We start from the raw sequence: 19,651 nt of genomic DNA, 5'->3' as shown, positions 1-19,651 counted from the left end.
CACGCCGTCCTGCTTTATGCAGCCACTGACTGTTCTGTCTGGTTCACCGTCACTTTCACCTTTGATCGATTTGTGGCCATTTGCTGCCCCAAGCTGAAGAGTAAATATTGCAGTGAGAAATCGGCGGCTGTGGTTCTGGGAACAGTGACGGTGCTGAGCTGTTTAAAGAACATTTTCTGGTATTTTATGTTATTAAATAGATATTGGCTGGGGAACATCCCCTGGTTTTGTGAGGCCACAGCAGTTATTCTGTTCTCTCCGGTCTGGGTAACAATCGAGTTCCTCCACAACCTTCTAACCCCGTGTGTTCTGTTCGTCCTGATTCTGCTGCTCAACGTTTTCACCGTCAGACACATTTACGTGAGCAGCAGAGCCCGCAGGAGACTCCGGACTCACAGCAGTGGGGAGAATCCCAGAGACCCAGAGATGGAGAGTCGCAGGAAATCCATCATTTTACTGTTTGTTATCTCAGCCAACTTCATCCTCTTATGGTCGACATTAATGGTTTATTCAATATGGCGTCGGATGTATTCTTTGGGCTATCGGTCGGTACTTTTCGATAATTTTGTCCTGGAATTGGGCTTCATGCTGCAACTCACAAGTTGTTGTACAAACACTGCCATTTATGCTGTGACACAGACTCACTTCAGGCAGCAGCTAATAAATCTGCTGAAATATCCCCTTACTTCAATTCTTCAACTCATTAGACACTGAGAGGAAACTACAAGCACAAGACCCCTGACTCTTCCTATTGGACTGTCAAACTATAAATAACAAACAGCCTCACAGAGACAGAAAGAGTGACAGATAACGAGAGAGAGAGGGCAGTGAGAGCAAAAGTGAGAGTGACAGAGAGACGGAGATTGACAGAGGGAGGGAAGGGCATAAATACATGGAGCGTGACAGATTTTGAAAGGGTTTCTAACAGATACAGTGAAAGAAAAAGAGAGAGGGAGAGACAGAGAGAGATAGACAGAAAGGACAGAGACAGATAGGGACTCCCACAGAGCGAGAAAAACAGGGACAGAGATTGGGGGAAATGGGGAGGGAGATGGACAGGGAATGAGAAAGGGAGACAGAGGGAGGCAGATGGGAGGATGCAATGAGAGAGGGAGACTAAGATGGAAAGGGAGACAGAAAGGGAGGCAGAGAGAAACAGAGACAGAGAAAGAGAGTTTCAGCGAATTTGAAACAGTGAGACTGAATGTGTACAATGGACACAGCAAGAGCAAAAGACAGAGCGAGGTAGAGAGAGAGAAAGACAGAGAAATAAGAAAAGGGGGACAGAGGAGGAGAGGGTGAAGGAGAGTGAGACTGAGAGGGGGGAGGAGACACAGAAGAAGAGTGGAGAGAGAAGGTGAGTGAGGGAGATGCAGAGAGACAGTATGAGACACAGAGAAACAGGCAGAGAGACAGAGAGACAGGAGATACAGAGAGAGGGATGCTCAGAAAGACAGAAAGAGACAGAGAGAGAGACATACTTAATGACTTTAACGATAACCATCAGGTGGAGTTATTGGAATATGAGCTCCCTGATTGAGAAAGTTAATGCTGTCCAATCCGGGAGCCCTGCAGACGTATATAATATGGTGTGTCTCGGTTACCGGAACTCAGGGTGTGTACACTCTGGGTGTGGATCTGATGGACTGGTGGTTTTATCATTAGACTATTAATATAGAAACTCAGCGCATGTTCTGGGCACCCGGGTTCGAATCCCGTCACAGCAGATGGTGGAATTTGAATAAATATATCTGGAATTCAGAATCAGCTGGTGACCATGAAAGCATTGCCGATTTTCGGAAAAACCCATCTGGTTCACCAGTGTCCCAGGGAAGGAAATCTGTCGTCCTTATGTGGTCAGGACAAAATGTAACTCCAAGTGGTTGACACTTAATTGCCCTCTGAACATGGGCAACTAGGGATGGGCAATAAATGTTGGGTGGCCAGTGACACCCAAGTCCCAAGAGTGAATACAAATACTTTGTACTGGGAAATTTTAAACAAACGGTAAACTGTTTCTCACAGCTGGATAAATACCCAATCTCTCTGATCGAGGACTTAGCTTCAAAGCTGGCAGGAGAATTCTTGTTTCCAATTATGAACTTATTCACGTGCACTTACACTGACAGCGAGATGAGGTTTCCCAGCGATATTCAACCATTCATGCACAGAGGAAGTTTAACATTTATAAAGTGTCAAATGTAGGCTTACATTAACACTGCAATGAAGTTAATGTGAAAATCGCCTAGTCGCCACACACTGGTGTCTGTCCGGGTACACTGAGGTAGAATTGAGCATGGCCAACGCACCTAACCAGCACGTCTTTCAGACTGCGGGAGAAAGCCGGAGAAAGCAGAGTAAATCCACGCAGATACGGTGAGAATGTGCAGACTCCGCACAGTGACCCAAGCCAGGAACTGAACCCAGGTCTCTGGCGTTATGAGGCAGCAGCGCTAACCACTGTGACAGCTCGTCAATGGTGACAGTTCGGGGAAAGAAAATCCAGAAGTACCTGCATGGCGGCGCAGCCCATAACATTGGCCCATATCCAGCTGTGGGCTTTATTACTGCCCGCCTACCATTATCCAGGAGGCTGAGTCACTGACGCCAATGCCTTGAATTGGCTACGATTAACAGACACTTGTCGTACCCACAATGGAAGAGATGGTAATCATGAACTTTTTCAAAACTCTCCCAGTGGCTGCCAATAATATTCGGCTGTGGAGGCAAGATTACCCATTCCTGAATGAATTGAAGCAGCGAGTGCTGATGGGGGAATCCGAAAGGCCGTTACAGCCTGAATTGCACCCATATTGGAATGATAAATAAAATCCACAACCCTACCAACCTTCGTGTCGTTGACAAACTTACCAACCCATCCCTCCACTTCCTCATCCAGGTCATTTATGAAAATGACAAACAGCAAGGGTCCCAGAACAGATCCCTGGGACGCACCACTGGTGACCGACCTCCATTTAGAAAGAGACCCTTCTATACCCACTCTCTGCCTCCTTTGGGCAAGCCAGTTCTGGATCCACAGGGCAGCAGCACCTTGGATCCCATGCCCTCTCACTTTTCATGCACGCTTACTTTCAGTAACTGATGCACACGGACACCAAGGTCTCGCTGAGTATCCACCTCTCTCAATTTACACCCATTCAAATAATAATCTGCCTTCCTATTATTGCTGCTAAAGTGGATAACCTCACATTTACCCACATTTTACTGCAACTGCTTTGCACATGCCCACACATTGAGCCTGTTCAAATCACACTGAAGCATGTCCACATGCTTCTCGTAGCTCACCCTCACCCACCTTTCATCATCTGTAAATTTGGAGATGATACATTTAGTTCCATTTTCAGAATAATTAATATATAATGTGAACAGTTGGGGTCCGTGCACAGATTCCTGCGGAACCCCACTAGACACTGACTGCGAATCAGGAAAAGGCCCATTTATTGCCAACTCTTTTCTTTCTATCTGTGAACCAGCTTTCTATCCGTCTCAAAACATTGCCTGCATTCCCATGTGCTTTCACTTCACTTGGCAGTCTGTTCCGTGAGACCTTGTCGAAAGCCTTCTGAAAGTCTCAATAAACCACATCCACTGGTTCTCCTCAGTGAACTCTACTGATTGCATCCTCAAAAAATTCCAATAGATTCTTCAAACAAGATTTCCCTTCTGTAAATCCATGCTGACTTTGTCTGATTTTCCCACTGCCTTCCAAGTGCTGAGTTATGAAATCATTGATAAATCCTCCAGCTCCAACTTCCCCTGTGCTGACGATAGGTTCACTGGGATCAGTATATCTTTATCACTGATCATGTGTCTGTAAAATGCTGACATGTAGATCAGTCACAGAGTAACAGCATAGAGCAGCTCACACACGGATTTAGACAACTACAAGGGTAATAGTCACTTACCAGGAACACCAATAGCTCCATGGATCAGGTGGGATAATTTCTTCACCATGTTTTTGAGGAAGAGAAGGTGTTACAGGCTCATAGGCAGGAGGAAGTAGATGTTCGGAGGGAGGATGTACTAGCAGTTTTGAATAAACTGAAGGTTGATAAGTGCCCTGGGCCTGATGAAATATATCCGAGGTTTCTTTGGGAGGCAAGGGTTGAGATTGCAGAGTCTTTGGCTTTGATCTTTGGGTCCTCACTGTCCACGGGGATGGTGCCAGAGGACTGGAGAGTGGCGAATGTTGTTCCTCTGTTTAAGAAAGGGAACAGAAATGACCCTGGTAATTATAGGCCGGTTAGTCTTACTTCGGTGGTTGGTAAGTTGATGGAAAAGGTCCTTCGGGATGGTATTTACGACCATTTAGAAAGATGCGGATTAATCCGGGATAGTCAGCACAGATTCGTGAAGGTCAAGTCGTGCCTCACAAATTTGATAGAATTTTTTGAGGAGGTAACTAAGTGTGTTGATGAAGTTCGGGCAGTTGATGTCGTATACATGGATTTTAGTAAGGCGTTTGATAAGATCCCCCATGGTCGGCTTATGATGAAACGAAGGAGGTGTGGGATAGAGGGAAAGTTGGCCGATTGGATAGGTTACTGGCCATCTGATCGAAGACAGAGGGTGGTGGTGGAAGGAGAATGTTTGGACTGGAGGCAGGTTGCTAGCCAAAAGTGCCAAAAGGATCAGTGCTTGGTCCTCTGCGATTTGTGATTTTTATCAATGACTTGGAGGAGGGGGCTGAAGGGTGGATCAGTAAATTTGCTGATGACACCAAGATTGGTGGAGTAGTGAATGAGGTGGAGGGCTGTTGTAGACTGCAAAGAGATATAGGTAGGATGCAGAGCTGGGCTGAAAAATGGCAGATGGAGTTTAACCCTGATAAGTGTGAGGCGATTCATTTTGGTAGGACAAATTTAAATGTGGATTACAGAGTCAAAGGTAGGATTCTGAAGACTGTGGAGGAACAGAGAGATCTTGGGGTCCATATCCACAGATCGCTGAAGGTTGCCACTCAAGTGGATCGAGCTGTGATGAAGGCCTATAGTGTGTGAGCTTTCATTAACAGGGGGTTGGAGTTTAAGAGCCGTGGGGTTATGCTGCAACTGTACAGGACCTTGGTGAGACCACATTTGGAATATTGTGTGTAGTTCTGGTCACCTCACTATAAGAAGGATGTGGAAGCGCTGGAAAGAATGCAATGGAGATTTACCAGTATGCTGCCTGGTTTGGAGGGTAGATCTTATGAGGAAAGGTTGAGGGAGCTAGGGCTGTTCTCTCTGGAGCACTGGTGGTTGAGGGGAGACTTAAAAGAGGATTATAAAATGATGAAGGGGATAGATACAGTGAACGTTCAAAGACTATTTCCTCGGGTGGATGAAGCTATTACAAGAGGGCATAACTATAGGGTTCAAGGTGGGAGATGTAGGAAGGATATCAGAGGTAGGTTCTTTACGCAGAGAGTGGTTGGGGTGTGGAATGGACTGCCTGCAGTGATAGTGGAGTCAGACACTTTCGGAACATTTAAGCGGTTATTGGATAGGCACATGGAGCACACCAGGATGATAGGGAGCGGGATAGCTTGATCTTGGTTTCAGAGAAAGCTCGGCACAACATCGTGGGCCGAAGGGCCTGTTCTGTGCTGCACTGTTCTAAGTTCTGTTTGAAATTCCTGATACATTTTCAACGTGAAGTAATGTGTCCCTTCGCTCTGCAGGTAATCTCTGTGTTAACTCCGTGATGAAACATTCCCAAAGACATTCATATGTACCCTGTGGTATCCCCTCTGGGATACTGACATTGCAAAATCGCTCATCTTCGAGTTTCTTCAAATTAACAAACACGTGACGACATTGATTGAGGTTGTGGAATATATTTATTTCTGCGATTGAATTGCTGCCAATCAAAGAATGGACAATGTTGATCGCATTAATTAATTTGTAACATTAGAGGCTTTGTTACCCACCGAAGGTATTGTCATCTAAAACATAACTCTCAAGATCCCATGTTGCGTCAGCGTTATCTTTCACCTGTCTGTGACCTTTCAATGATTCAATTTCAAATGGTAGAGTGTCTCTCCGGGCTGTTCCACTCTCTCCTGGGATACAGTTACCCTCTTTAACTCTGGGAATACACTTAATCCATTCAGGTCCTACAATTGTGACTCCAATTTCAGATTTAATCTGCAGTAAATTCAAAAACGTGGACCACAGCAACTGAATCTATCCCCTCCAGCTCCATGTTTCCCAGCAGCCCAGATGAGATGTCCCGAACCGGAGCACCGGTCAGGCAACATAGCCTTCGGGACTCTCAATCCTGGCCACAGAGAAAAGTGTCTATTCCCCTGACGAACTATCCCCATTTATAACTAGATTTCCCTTTTCCCCTCCCTCTTGAATGGCTCCCTGATCCCCCGTGCCATTGTTCAGTTGCTCAGCCTCCTTGCAGCTCCCGCCCACGTCCGCACAGGGAGCCAGTGTCACAAACCTGTTTGTTTAATCATTCGAAGGACATGGGCGTCCTTGGCTGACCAGCATTTACTGCCTGTCCCAAGTTGACCTTGGAGAGCAGTTGAGAGTTAAACACATTGCTGTGGCTCTGGAGCCACATGTCGGCCAGACCAGGTAAGGACGGCAGGTTTCCTTCCCTAAACGACGTTAGTGAACCAGGTGGGGTTTTCCGACAATAGAGAATGGTTTTATAGTCATCAGTAGATTTTTGACTCCAGATACATTTTAGTGAATTCAAATTCGACCAGCTGCTGTGACCGGATTCGAACGCGGGTCCCCAGAACATTAACAATATTGGGAGCCCTTCCTGAAGCTATCACGTCAGCAGGAGCTGCTCAGAAAATTCCCTGAGTGTTCCTTCCAAGGCCTTACTCACCTTACCGCTGCTTCCGTTGGTCCCACGTCACTTTCTGAACTGTAATGTCTTGTCGACACCTACCCGCACTGGACCTGGCCGTAAGGGACCGGGCAGTAAGGGACACAAGACACAGCAATACCTCTCCACCCACTTCCCTAAACTCCCACACTTACCCCAACTCTCAGTGCTTCACTCTCTGCAACTTGCACTCTGTGGAGCTCCCTGAGTGGGCACATTTCACAGGCCTCAGTTTGGTAGTTTATATTTGCCCGTGTCCAACTCATGAACCTGATTGAAGTCACTGCACCCCCTCGCCCTCTAGGTCTGAGTAACCGCCGAGGGCTGACCACTTTGGAAACCTTTTTTGGAGTTTAAATGCTGAGTCCGGTTCCTGCTGCTCAGCTTCGGAAGTGAGTGGGGTTCAGCAGACCGGAGCTCGCCTCTTCCACCATGAGCGTGTGGCCCGAGTTCCCTTTATCGGGTGACAATGTGATCGAGAGGCTAAACCCACTGTGTCCATTTCAGACTCCGAGGTTCCCACTGGCGGAGATGGAGAACAGGAGCCGGAGTGCCTGGAATTCTTTCCAAAGTTCCCGGTGTGCTGGGAATTGATTTTTCCTGCACGGCTTGGGGCTTCATGGCTTGCAGATGATTGAAGCATTCCCACAGGATGGTATTTCCCAAGCGGACTCGATAGGAAACTGGCCCTGTTCCAGACTCGACCGTGCCTCATAACCACGCGGATCCATTGCCATAATTCTTTACCAATAACCTATCACCTGCCTTTAGGTGCCTCTCCCGGCTGGTGGGATCAACACTGGGTGTCTTGACGCCTTGCGAACCTCCCACCCTTGGGAATATCAGACTCAACCGTGGGCGGAGTCATCTTCTCATGACCAACTCTGCTGGGGCTGTTCTGGTAGTTGAATGGGTGGCTGGGGGGAGTGGGGGGTGGGGGGGGAGGGGGAGGGGGTGGTTTGGGGGGTGTTGTCCTGTAATTGAAGATGAATCTGGATGGTTTGGTGTCCAAGGATGCTGTGGGATGTTTTTTTGAACCTGCTTTTACTATTTGGGCCGCTCTTTCTGCCAGGCCGTTGCATGATGGGTAATATGACACTGTCCTAACGTGTTAATTTCTGTTCAACTTCATCTAATGCACAAATTCCTGGCTGATGAAGGGTGGTCCATTTTCAGAAACTAACATTTCCGGGATCCCGGGTGTCAAGAAAGAGGTGTGACGTTTCTCCACTCTTGTCCTTGTGTTTGAGTAACTCACCCTGTGTACGGCCATCCATTTTGAATCATCACCTACCATTACCAGGAACATAGACACCATGAACGGACCGGCACTGTCCATGTGCAGCCACGTCTATGGCTGTCCTGGCCATTCCCAAGTGTGAAGAGTAGTGACTGGTGATAGTTCTGCCCTTGTTGATATTGCCAACACTGACCCACGCGCAAATATCCGTCCCCATACCTGGCCACCAACAGCGCAACTTAGAGGATCTTCAGTTTGCCACTCCTGGGTGGCCATGGTAAAGTTCACCATGGGATGGTGACCCTGGCTCAGGATGACACTCTTGAACCCCACAGACGTGTGCCATCTTCCACAGTCAGCTGCTCTCTGCCACTCCAATATGGGAGCAATTCAGGCTGTAACGGCCTTTTGGATTCCCCCATCAGCACTCGCTGCTTCAATTGATTCAGGAATGGGTAATTTTGCCTCCACAGCCGAATATTTTTGGCAGCCACTGGGAGAGTTTTGAAAAAGTTCATGATTACCATCTCTTCCATTGTGGGTACGACAAGTGTCTGTTAATCGTAGCCAACTCAAGGCATTGGCGTCAGTGACTCAGCCTCCTGGATAATGGGAGGCGGACAGTAATAAAGCCCACAGCTGGATATGGGCCAATGTTATGGGCTGCCCCGCCATGCAGGTACTTCTGGAATTTCTTTCCCCGAACTGTCACCATTGACGGGGTGTCACAGTGGTTAGCGCTGCTGCCTCATAACACCAGAGGCCTGGGTTCAGTTCCTGGCTTGGGTCACTGTGCGGAGTCTGCACATTCTCACCGTATCTGCATGGGTTTACTCTGGTTACTCCGGTTTTCTCCCGCAGTCTGAAAGACGTTGCTGGTTAGATGCGTTGGCCATGCTCAATTCTCCCTCAGTGTACCCGGGCAGGCACCAGTGTGTGGCGACTAGGTGATTTTCACATTAACTTCATTGCAGTGTTAATGTAAGCCTGCATTTGACACTTTATAAATGTTAAACTTCGTCTGAGTATGAATGGTTGAATATCGCTGGGAATCCTACCACGCTGTCAGTGTAAGTGCACGTGAATAAGTTCATAATTGGAAACAAGAATCCTCCTGCCAGCTTTGAAGCTAAGTCCTCGATCAGAGGGATTGGGTATTTATCCAGCTGTGAGAAACAGTTTACCGTTTGTTTAAAATTTCCCAGTACAAAGTATTTGTATTCACTCTTGGGACTTGAGTGTCACTGGCCACGCAGCATTTATTGCCCATCCCTAGTTGCCCATGTTCAGAGGGCAATTAAGTGTCAACCACTTTGAGTCGCATTTAGTCCTGACCACATAAGGACGACAGATTTCCTTCCCTGGGACATTGGTGAACCAGATGTGTTTTTCCGAAAATCGACAATGCTTTTATGGTCACCAGCTGATTCTGAATTCCAGATATATTTATTCAAATTCCACCATCTGCTGTGACGGGATTCGAACCCGGGTGCACAGAACTTTAGCTGAGTTTCTGTATTAATAGTGTAGTGATAAAACCACCAGTCCATCACATCCACACCCAGAGTGTACACACCCTGAGTTCCGCTAACCGAGACACACCATATTATATACGTCTGCAGGGCTCCCGGATTGGACAGCATTAACTGTCTCAATCAGGGAGCTCATATTCCAATAACTCCACCTGATGGTTACCGTTAAAGTCATTAAGTATGTCTCTCTCTCTGTCTCTTTCTGTCTTTCTGTTCATCCCTCTCTCTGTATCCCCCTGTCTCTCTGTCTCTCTCTCTCTGCCTGTTTCTCTGTGTCTCTTACTGTCTCTCTGCATCTCCCTCACTCACCTTCTCTCTCCACTCTTCTTCTGTGTCTGCTCCCCCTCTCAGTCTCACTCTCCTCCTCCCTCTCCTTCTCTGTCCCCCTTTACTTATTTCTCTGTCTTTCTCTCTCTCTACCTCGCTCTGTATTTTGCTCTTGCTGTGTCCATTGTACTCATTCAGTCTCACTCTTTCAAATTCACTGACGCTCTCTGTCTCTGTCTCTGTTTCTCTCTGCCTCCCTTTCTGTCTCCCTTTCCGTCTTAGTCTCCCTCTCTCATTACATCTTCCTATCCAGCTCCCTCTGTCTCCCTTTCTTATTCCCTGTTCATCTCCCTCCCCATTTCCCCCAATCTCTGTCCCTGTTTTTCTCGCTCTGTGAGAGTCCCTATCTGTCTCTGTCCTTTCTGTCTATCTCTCTCTGTCTCTCCCTCTCTCTTTTTCTTTCACTGTATCTGTTAGAAAGTCTTTCAAAATCTGTCACGTTCCATGTATTTATGCCCTTCCCTCTCTCTGTCAATCTCCGTCTCTCGATCATTCTCACTTTTTCTCTCGCTGCCCTCTCTCTCTCTTTATCTGGCACTCTCTGTCTCTGTGAGGCCGTTTGTTATTTATAGTTTGAAAGTCCAATAGGAAGATTGAGGGGTCTTGTGGTTGTAGTTTCCTCTCAGGATCTAATGAGTTGAAGAATTAAAGTAAGGGGATATTTCAGCAGATTTATTAGCTGCTGCCTGAAGTGAGTCTGTGTCACAGCATAAATGGCAGTGTTTGTACAACAACTTGTGAGTTGCAGCATGAAGCCCAATTCCAGAACAAAATTATCTAACCATACCGACCGATAGCCCAAATCAGCCATCCGAATCCATATTGAATAAACCATTAATGTCGACCATAAGAGGATGAAATTGGCTGAGATAACAAACAGTAAAATGATGGATTTCCTGCGACTCTCCATCTCTGGGTCTCTGGGATTCTCCCCACTGCTGTGAGCCCGGAGTCTCCTGCGGGCTCTGCTGCTCATTAAAATGTGTCTGACGGTGAAAACGTTGAGCAGCAGAATCAGGACGAACGGGACACACGGGGTTAGAATGTTGTGGAGGAACTCGATTGTTACCCAGACCGGAGATTCCACAACATCCATTGTGTAATTACAAAACCAGGGGGTGTTCACCAACCAATATTTATTTAATAACATAAAATACCAGAAAATGTTCTTTAAACAGCTCAGCACCGTCACTGTTCCCAGAACCACAGCCGCCGATTTCTCACTGCAATATTTACTCTTCAGCTTGGGGCAGCAAATGGCCACAAATCGATCAAAGGTGAAAGTGACGGTGAACCAGACAGAACAGTCAGTGGCTGCATAAAGCAGGACTGCGTGGATGTTACACACGGGGACCCAGTACAGGAAAACAAACTGTTCCCGATAAAGAATGGGAATGTGTCTGAATATCAGGTCGAGGATAACGACCAGCAGATCCCCCGCTGACATGGCCACCAGGTAACGAGTCACACATTTGGACAGACCACAGTTTCTGCTCATCAGTGTCACAATTGTGATTATGTTCACTGTCAGGAAGGGAAATAAAGAATAAAATTAGACAGGATTCAGGGAAAGAAGTTACCATTTGGACTGAGGATGGGTTGAAATGAAAAAGAATGTACACGCATAAAATCACTGAAATCTGTTTTTTCAAATCCAGCACGTCTTTTGCAGGGTAAGAGGAAAGTGGAGCATCCGGAGCAAACCCACACAGACACGGGGAGAAGGTCCAAACTCCACACAGACAGTGACCCAAGCCTGGAATTGAACCCAGGTCCCTGACGCTGTGAGACAGCAGTGCTAACCACTGTGTCACCGTGCTGCTCCATGGTAGCAACACAGTGGTATACATTTGGGAGAGAGCTTTCCAGAAAGTCCACAACATTGACCCTCACTCAGCTGCAAGGATGAGGGAGTAAACTCTGACAGAAAATCCAGACTGGAGTCCTGTAGATGGTAATCTGTCGTCTCTCAGACAGTTTACTGACAACCCCTGCAACAGAGCTGGTACCAAAGAGGGCTGGTTTGACCCTTGCCTCTTGACAATACTAACAATTGGCAGAGGGAGATCCTGATGCCTTGACAGCACAGAATCTCTATTATATTTACACAGAACTGTACCCTGGAGAGGAGATCACAGCATTGTGGCCACTGTTAGCACAACACAGCAAAAAATAGTAATCTCACACTCGATTGGCACACATCACAACTTCCAATGTTTGCTTTCAAGAGTGGGAGAAAGCTTCAAGGTTCAGCGAATCGCTATCGTCCATAATACTCAGTGCGATTACTGCTGTCCCACTATGGTCTACTGGACCAGTGCAGCTGCATGAGTCCTCTCTCGGCAGGAAGGTTGCCAATCTATGCACCAGGTAAAACTCAAACAAAGGCCAGTACCAAAGGAAAAGCCAAGCAGGCTGCCATAATGCCTATCGTCCGGTGACTCTGATATCCAATATTATGAAATGCATCAAAAGGTTAGTCATGGTATGAATCAGTTCCGGCTTCCCAGATTGTCTGTATGCACGACAGTTCACCGACATCCCACAACAGGTCCACAATGCTATCTCACTGGCCCGACAGTGAACCCTGGAACACAGACTCGTGTTTATCAACTACAGCTCAGCCTGCAACACCATTAGTCCTACGAAACTCATGTCCAAAGTCCGTGGCCCTGAGCTTGGCTCCTGCCTCTGCAATTGGATCCTCAACTTCCTAATCCGCAGACAGCAAAATTAAGGACAATCAACAACATCTCCTTCACAATCATCCTGAACAGCGGTGCCCCGTAAGGCTGCGTCCTCAGCCCCTTACTATACTCCTTATACACTGGTGACTCTGTGGCCAAATTCCTCTCCAACTCGATTTCCAAGTTTGCTGATGACACCTGCAGTGGGTCGGAGGAAGAGACAGAGATTCTGGTGAACTGGGGCGACAACAATAATCCCTTCCTCAATGTCAACAAAGCAAATCGACTTTTGGAAGCCTAGTGGAGAACATGCCCCGATCCACATCAATGGGGTGAAGTTGAAATAGTCGAGAGCTTCACGTTTTAGGGTCCACATCACGAAAAACCTTTCCTGGTTCCTCCATGACGTCCCTATAATTAAAAAAGTCTCCGAACGCCTCTATTTTCTCAGAGGTTTACAGACATTTGGCATGTCAGCTGTGACTCTCACCAACTTTTACAGATGCACCATAAACAACATTCTCGCTTGGTATGGCTCCTGCTCTGTCCAAGACTGCGAGAAACTTCAAAGCTTGGTGAATGCAGACCAGTCCATCACTCAAACCAACCTCCCACTCATTAACTCTGTCCAAACTTCCCGTTGCCTCACAAAAGCAACCAGCCTAATTCAGGAATAGCGCACCACAGACATAAACTCTTCCCACTTGTTCCATCAGAGAAAAAGATAAAGAATGTGTGAGGACATGGACCAACCGACTCATAGAATCATAGAATCACTACAGTGCAGAAGGGGGCCATTTGACCCATCGAGTCTACACCTACAACAATCCCACCCAGGCCCTATCCCCAAAGTCCCACATATGTACCCTGCTAATCCCCCAAACATACATATCCCAGGACGCTAATGGGCAGTTAACATGGCCAATCAACCTAACCTGCACATTTTGGACTGTGGGTGAAAACTGGAGCATCCAGAGCAAACCCATGCCGACACGGGTAGAATGTGCAAATTCCACACAGACAGTGATCCAAGCCGGGAATCGAACTCAGGTTCCTGCGAGACAGCAGCGCTAACCATTGTGCCACCATGCTGCCGACTCAGGAACAGCTTCTCTGCTGCCATCAGACGTTTGAATGGACCCACATTGCATTCAGATGATCTTTTACTACATCCCAGCTATGACTGCAACATTACATTCTGCACTCTCTCCTTCTCTATGTACAGTATGCTTTGTCTGTATGGCACTCAAGCAACAACACTTTTCACTGTATATCCAATGTTACGGAGCGAGACCCGCTCCCTACCCCACTGTGCATGCAGAGAGGCAGCGAGACCCCTCCCTACCCCACTGTGCATGCAGAGAGGCAGCGAGGCCCGCCACCCTACCCCACTGTGCATGCAGAGAGGCAGCGAGAACCCCCACCCTACCCCACTGTGCATGCAGAGAGGCAGCAAGACCCCCTCCCTACCCCACTGTGCATGCAGACAGGCAGCGAGACAACCTCCCTACCCCACTGTGCATGCAGAGAGGCAGCGAGACCCCCACCCTACTCCACTGTGCATGCAGAGAGGCAGCGAGACCCCCCCACCCTACCCCACTGTGCATGCAGACAGGCAGCGAGACTCCCACGCTACCCCACTGTGCATGCAGAGAGGCAGCGAAACCCCCTCCCTACCCCACTGTACATGCAGAGAGGCAGTGATGCCCCCCCTTCCAACCAACACCAATCACGTGTAGAGTGGCAGCGGGGACCACCCCACCCCACAGACAGCGGGCAGAGTGGTAACGGGACCCTCTCCGTCCCAGCAACTACATTCAGTGTCGGCCCCGTTACCTTCAGGCTCTGCCCCTGTAGACCCCGCCACCTCATGCGCCACTCCCTGGTACTGCCCGGTGGGCATTGCCCAAGGGGCACCTACCTTTGCCCTCGACCTTGCCCGGTGTCCTCAATGGCCTTCAGTTCTCCTGGCGAGGTCATCATGACTCGTCCTCATACATGTAGCCAGCAGTTTTCCTCACCGGACCCAACCTCTCCCGGTGAGGCTGCAAAGGCAAGTGTGGCGCACAATTCCATCCCAGGCTCGCTAATTTCATTTAAATTTGTTTTAAAATAAATTGAAATAATGAATTCAGCCTCTTGCCGGAAATGGGCAGGAGACTGAATCCGCTGTTTATCCATTGCCGGTGAAGGTGACAAGAGGTGAGAAATGTGACGTGGGCCTGAGTTCCAGGCTGTCACGCGGTTTTACTTGATCACCCCACCATCAATGGAAAGGGAGTAGGGCGGCACGGTAGCACAGTGGTTAGCACTGCTGCTTCACAGCTCCAGGGTCCTGGGTTCGATTCCCGGCTCGGGTCACTGTCTGTGTGGAGTTTGCACATTCTCCTCGTGTCTGCGTGGGTTTCCTCCGGGTGCTCCGGTTTCCTCCCACAGTCCAAAGATGTGCGGGTTAGGTTGATTGGCCAGGTTAAAAATTGCCCCTTAGAGTTCTGGGATGCGTAGGTTAGAAGGATTAGCAGGTAAATATGTGGGGGTAGGGCCTGCGTGGGATTGTGGTCGGTGCAGACTCGATGGGCCGAATGGCCTCCTTCTGCACTGTAGGGTTTCTATGTTTCTATGTTTCTATGTTATCCTGCCGCTCCCGCTACCGTGTGTGTGTTGCGTGTGTCTATATTGTCTGTACCAGTATGCATGCGTGTTTGTGTGTGAGCAAGAGTACCTGACGAGTGTTCCTAAGTGTGTGTTATTCTGGAATGTTACACCAATTTTGGTTCTTGAATTTGTGTGTGAGTGGGAGTGTCTCAATCTGATTGCTTCTATCAACAAATGTGTGTATTAATGTATGTGTGTTTGGGTGTGTCTGTGTGTTTGTGTTCCTGTTGCTCTCAGAGAGCTTGTGGTGGCACAGGGGATAGCGTTGCTGCCTCACAGCACCAGAGGTCCTGGTTCAATTGCAGGCTTGGCCACTGTCTGTGCAGATTCTGCATGTTCGCCCCATGTCTGCGTGGGTTTCCTCCGGGTGCTCCAGTTTCCTCCCACTAGTTGTTCTGTTTGGGTGCATTGGCCGTGCTAAATTCTCCCTCAGTGTACCTGAACAGGCGCTGGAGTGTGGTGACTGGGCGATTTTTACAGTAACTTCATTGCAATGTTAATGTTCGCATACTTGTGACACTGATGAAAAAATTTCAAATTTAATGAACTATGTTTTCTCTCTGTGAGATCCTGCTGTGCAGCTATGCCCAATAAAATTGATTCTGCGGCCTGGTGATTGGGTGGGTGAACTGGTGTTATATGCAGAGGGTGAAAAGGATTCTGTCTCAATCTTTTACACACGAAGGAATAGTGTTTGAGGTCACATGTCTATGGAAAGTCACAGCACTCAGAAGACATCCCAGCCCATAGACCCTGAGACAATTGTCAGTGGCTGAAAGAATTAATAACCGGACACAGAGATTCAACAAGAGCAGCAAATCCAGTACAGGAAATGACAAGAAAATCAATACAGTTAAACAGCCTTTCTAGAATTAGGAACTGGACACAGGGGACGGGACTTTCCAGCCTCACTCTTCCTGAAGCTGCAAAATCCCACCCGTGTTCAACAGACCTTCCCATTCTCCGCCCCTCGCCTGCCCCGATTCCCGTGGCGGCCGGGCCGGTAGAATTCCAGCCAGGGACTTACCCGGAACACCAACAATCGCCAGGAGGGGATAGTAAATACATTCAATCACGTACAGTAGATATTGAATCCGCTCAGCTGATGTCCACCCATCATCAGTAAACTGAGAAATCCAATAGAATAAACTCCTGTCCTTGGTTGGAACATTCCGGTTCAGTGTTCCCAGATTCTGATCCATTGTTGGAAGATTCCAATCCATTGTTCCCAGATTCTGATCTCTCCTCTCCCTCCCTCTCTCTCCACAGCCGCTGATCTCTGTTGGTGTCGGAGTTCCCGCGCCCGCTAACTCAATGGGACAACACATTGAACGGAATCCCTTATTAATAGAAGAGGGGAATCCCTCCAGGCACACTAATCGGATCCATGGAGACTCACATCAATTCCAGTCACTAAACCAACAGCTTCACTTAACCCCCTTCAATCCAACACTTTTTATACCCAAAGTAGAACAGTTACAGCCTGGATGGGGTGTTGAGGGTCAGGGAGGTATGGAAAGTTGGAAATAATGTAGGGTCAATATTAATTCGATTAACAGAGATCAATCTGCTCGTGTTAATTTCAAGACGACGAGAATACAAAAGCAGGAGTGTACTGCTGAGGGTTTATAAGACACTGGTCTGACCGCATTAAGAATATTGTCAGCAATTTTGGTCCCCGTATCTAAGGAAGGATGTGCTGGCCTTGGAGAGGGTCCAGAGCAGGTTCACAAGAATGATCCGGGGAATGAAAGACTTGACGCATGAGGAGCGTCTGAGGACTGGGGGTCCATACTCGATGCAGTTTGGAAGTATGAGGAAGGGGATAACATTGGAACTTACAGAATAATGAAAGGCCTGGATAGAGTGCACTTGGGGAAGATCTTTCCATTAGTCGGGGAGACTTGGACCCGAGGGCACAGACTCAGAGGAAAGGGACGGCCCAATAGAAATGTGATGTGGAGATGGCGGTGTTGGACTGGGGTGTGCGCAGTAAGAAGTCTCACAACACCAGTTTCCCACTCACCTGATGAAGGAGCAGCATTCCGAAAGCTCGTGATTCCAAATAAACCTGTGGGACTTTAACCTGCTGTTGTGAGACTTCTTACTTCAGAACTGAGACGAGGAGGAATTTCTTCAGCCAGAGGGTGGTGAATCTGTGGAATTCATTGCCACACAAGGCTGTGGAGGGCGGATCATTGAATGTATTTAATAAAGAGATAAATAGGTTCTTGACTGTTACAGCGATCAAGGGTTCCGGGGAGAAAGCAGGAGAATGGGTTTGAGAAACTTATCAGCCAGAATTGAATGGTGGAGCCGGCTTGACGGGCCCAATGGCCTCATTCTGCTCTTATATCTTATTGTCTTCTGGGTATCATGGTCGTGGTTTTTAGATGAAGTTAACGTCAATCAGGGTTGATACAGTCTGCTTAATCCAGGTTGTAGCAGATCTTATGTACAGCTCATGGACAGAACAATCTTAGTATAGGGCATCACACGGATCAATCTGTCAGCATTCCGTACAGTACAGTCTTAGCTCGAGTCATCAGATAGAACTATCTCTCAGTGTTATGTTCAGTACAATCTGAGGCTTCAGAAGAACTTTCTCTCAGTGTTATGTACAGTACAATCTGAGGCTTCAGATAGAACTATCTCTCAGTGTTATGTACAGTACAATCTGAGGCTTCAGATAGAACTATCTCTCAGTGTTATGTACAGTACAATCTGAGGCTTCAGATAGAACTATCTGTGTTATGTACAGTACAATCTGAGGTTTCAGATAGAACTATCTCTCAGTGCTATGTGCAGTACAATCTGAGGCTTCAGATAGAACTATCTCTCAGTGTTATGAACAGTACAATCTGAGGCTTCAGAAGAATTATCTCTCTGTGTTATGTACAGTACAATCTGCGGCTTCAGAAGAACTATCTCTCAGTGTTATGTACAGTACAATCTGCGGCGTCAGAAGAACTATCTCTCAGTGTTATGTACAGTACAATCTGAGGCTTCAGATCTGAAGTGGGCCATTCTCCAAAAGCCATATTTTTATTGTCTCATCAATGTTCACCTCATTAACCATATTCATTTATTGGACTGATTGGCACCATTTATAACGTGCCCACAATGCAGAGGGGAACACCCGAATGGACATTCGTTTAAATCCCCCTCTGCACAGCTGAGAGACCTTTAATCTCAAAGCCGACAAAAGATCCTTATTCTGCCCAGCAACAGCACGAAGCTGCATTTTAAACCGGCCCTTGGCCAGAAGATCGGGATATCTGCGAGTCAAGACCTGGAGTGGGTTATATGGCATAACTCGACTGTCAATAAAATATTACAGGAATAAAATGGCCAAGGCAGGCAGAGAAACTTAATAAACTAGGATAAAAAGAATAAAAGATTAGATTATATCCCCCTACACACAGCTGGACAAAATGACATTAACACCCAATCTCGCAGGCCTAGAATACAGACACAAAACAGTCGAGATCGATTTAGATAAGGGGACACGTCGAGAGGATAATGGGAAACACATGAAAACACCGGGGCAAGAACAGGCAGTCCCATTAACACGGACACACACCATACAGATGCAAATTGACAAGTCTCTCAGGGAACTTCCTGACCAGACAGGCCACTTTATAAGTATTGTAAAAATGTCTGAGCAAATGTTCCCGCTCGAATTTGGATTCCTATAAATATCCAGAGCAAATGTATAACTATTGAGATCAACGTGGCCAAGCACTGTTTCTAAGCTGGCGACAGAGGTCTCCCTGGGTTCCCAGTAATTGTACAATAAATAAAAACGCTTTGAACCTTGCCTTGCGACTCGACTTCCTTGAATGCATTGGTGCAAGGGATTTTTCCCGACAACAAATGGCGTAGTCGGCAGGATTTGATATCTGACTTCTGACTGGTGGCCACGGTCTGGAAGCCGGGATCAAATTTAAATGAATTTGGTAAAAATCCAGAGCAGTCAAGGGCGAGTACAAATCTCCGTTCAAAGTGAGGTACCTTTAAGGGTTAGGGTTTGTCTGTTTTAAATATTGTTGTCTTGTAGAACTGTATAATCTTGCCTCAGTTTTTAAAATTGAAACAGAATTCTGCACTAAAGAGGTATAGGTCAGAACGACCGCGTGGAAGAAGGTAAGTAACTTTACCAGAGGTAAAGATAACAGGTTTTGGGCTATTTGATAACGGGAATAAGGAATTAAGACTAATATAAAGATAAGAACCACATGCAGAACTAATTGGTGTAACTAACCCAGGATTGTAAATGAAACCGCTGTCTGTGCCAAGGCAATAGGACAAGGGAGTGCTTGACTCAAGGTGCCCTACCCTAAACTGGACGTTAAGAG

This window comes from Mustelus asterias, unplaced genomic scaffold, assembly GCF_964213995.1.
Source record: "Mustelus asterias unplaced genomic scaffold, sMusAst1.hap1.1 HAP1_SCAFFOLD_138, whole genome shotgun sequence".
In the NCBI taxonomy this organism is placed as follows: domain Eukaryota; kingdom Metazoa; phylum Chordata; class Chondrichthyes; order Carcharhiniformes; family Triakidae; genus Mustelus; species Mustelus asterias.
The sequence above is the reverse complement of the archived record's forward strand: the minus strand, read 5'-3'. Positions refer to the sequence as shown.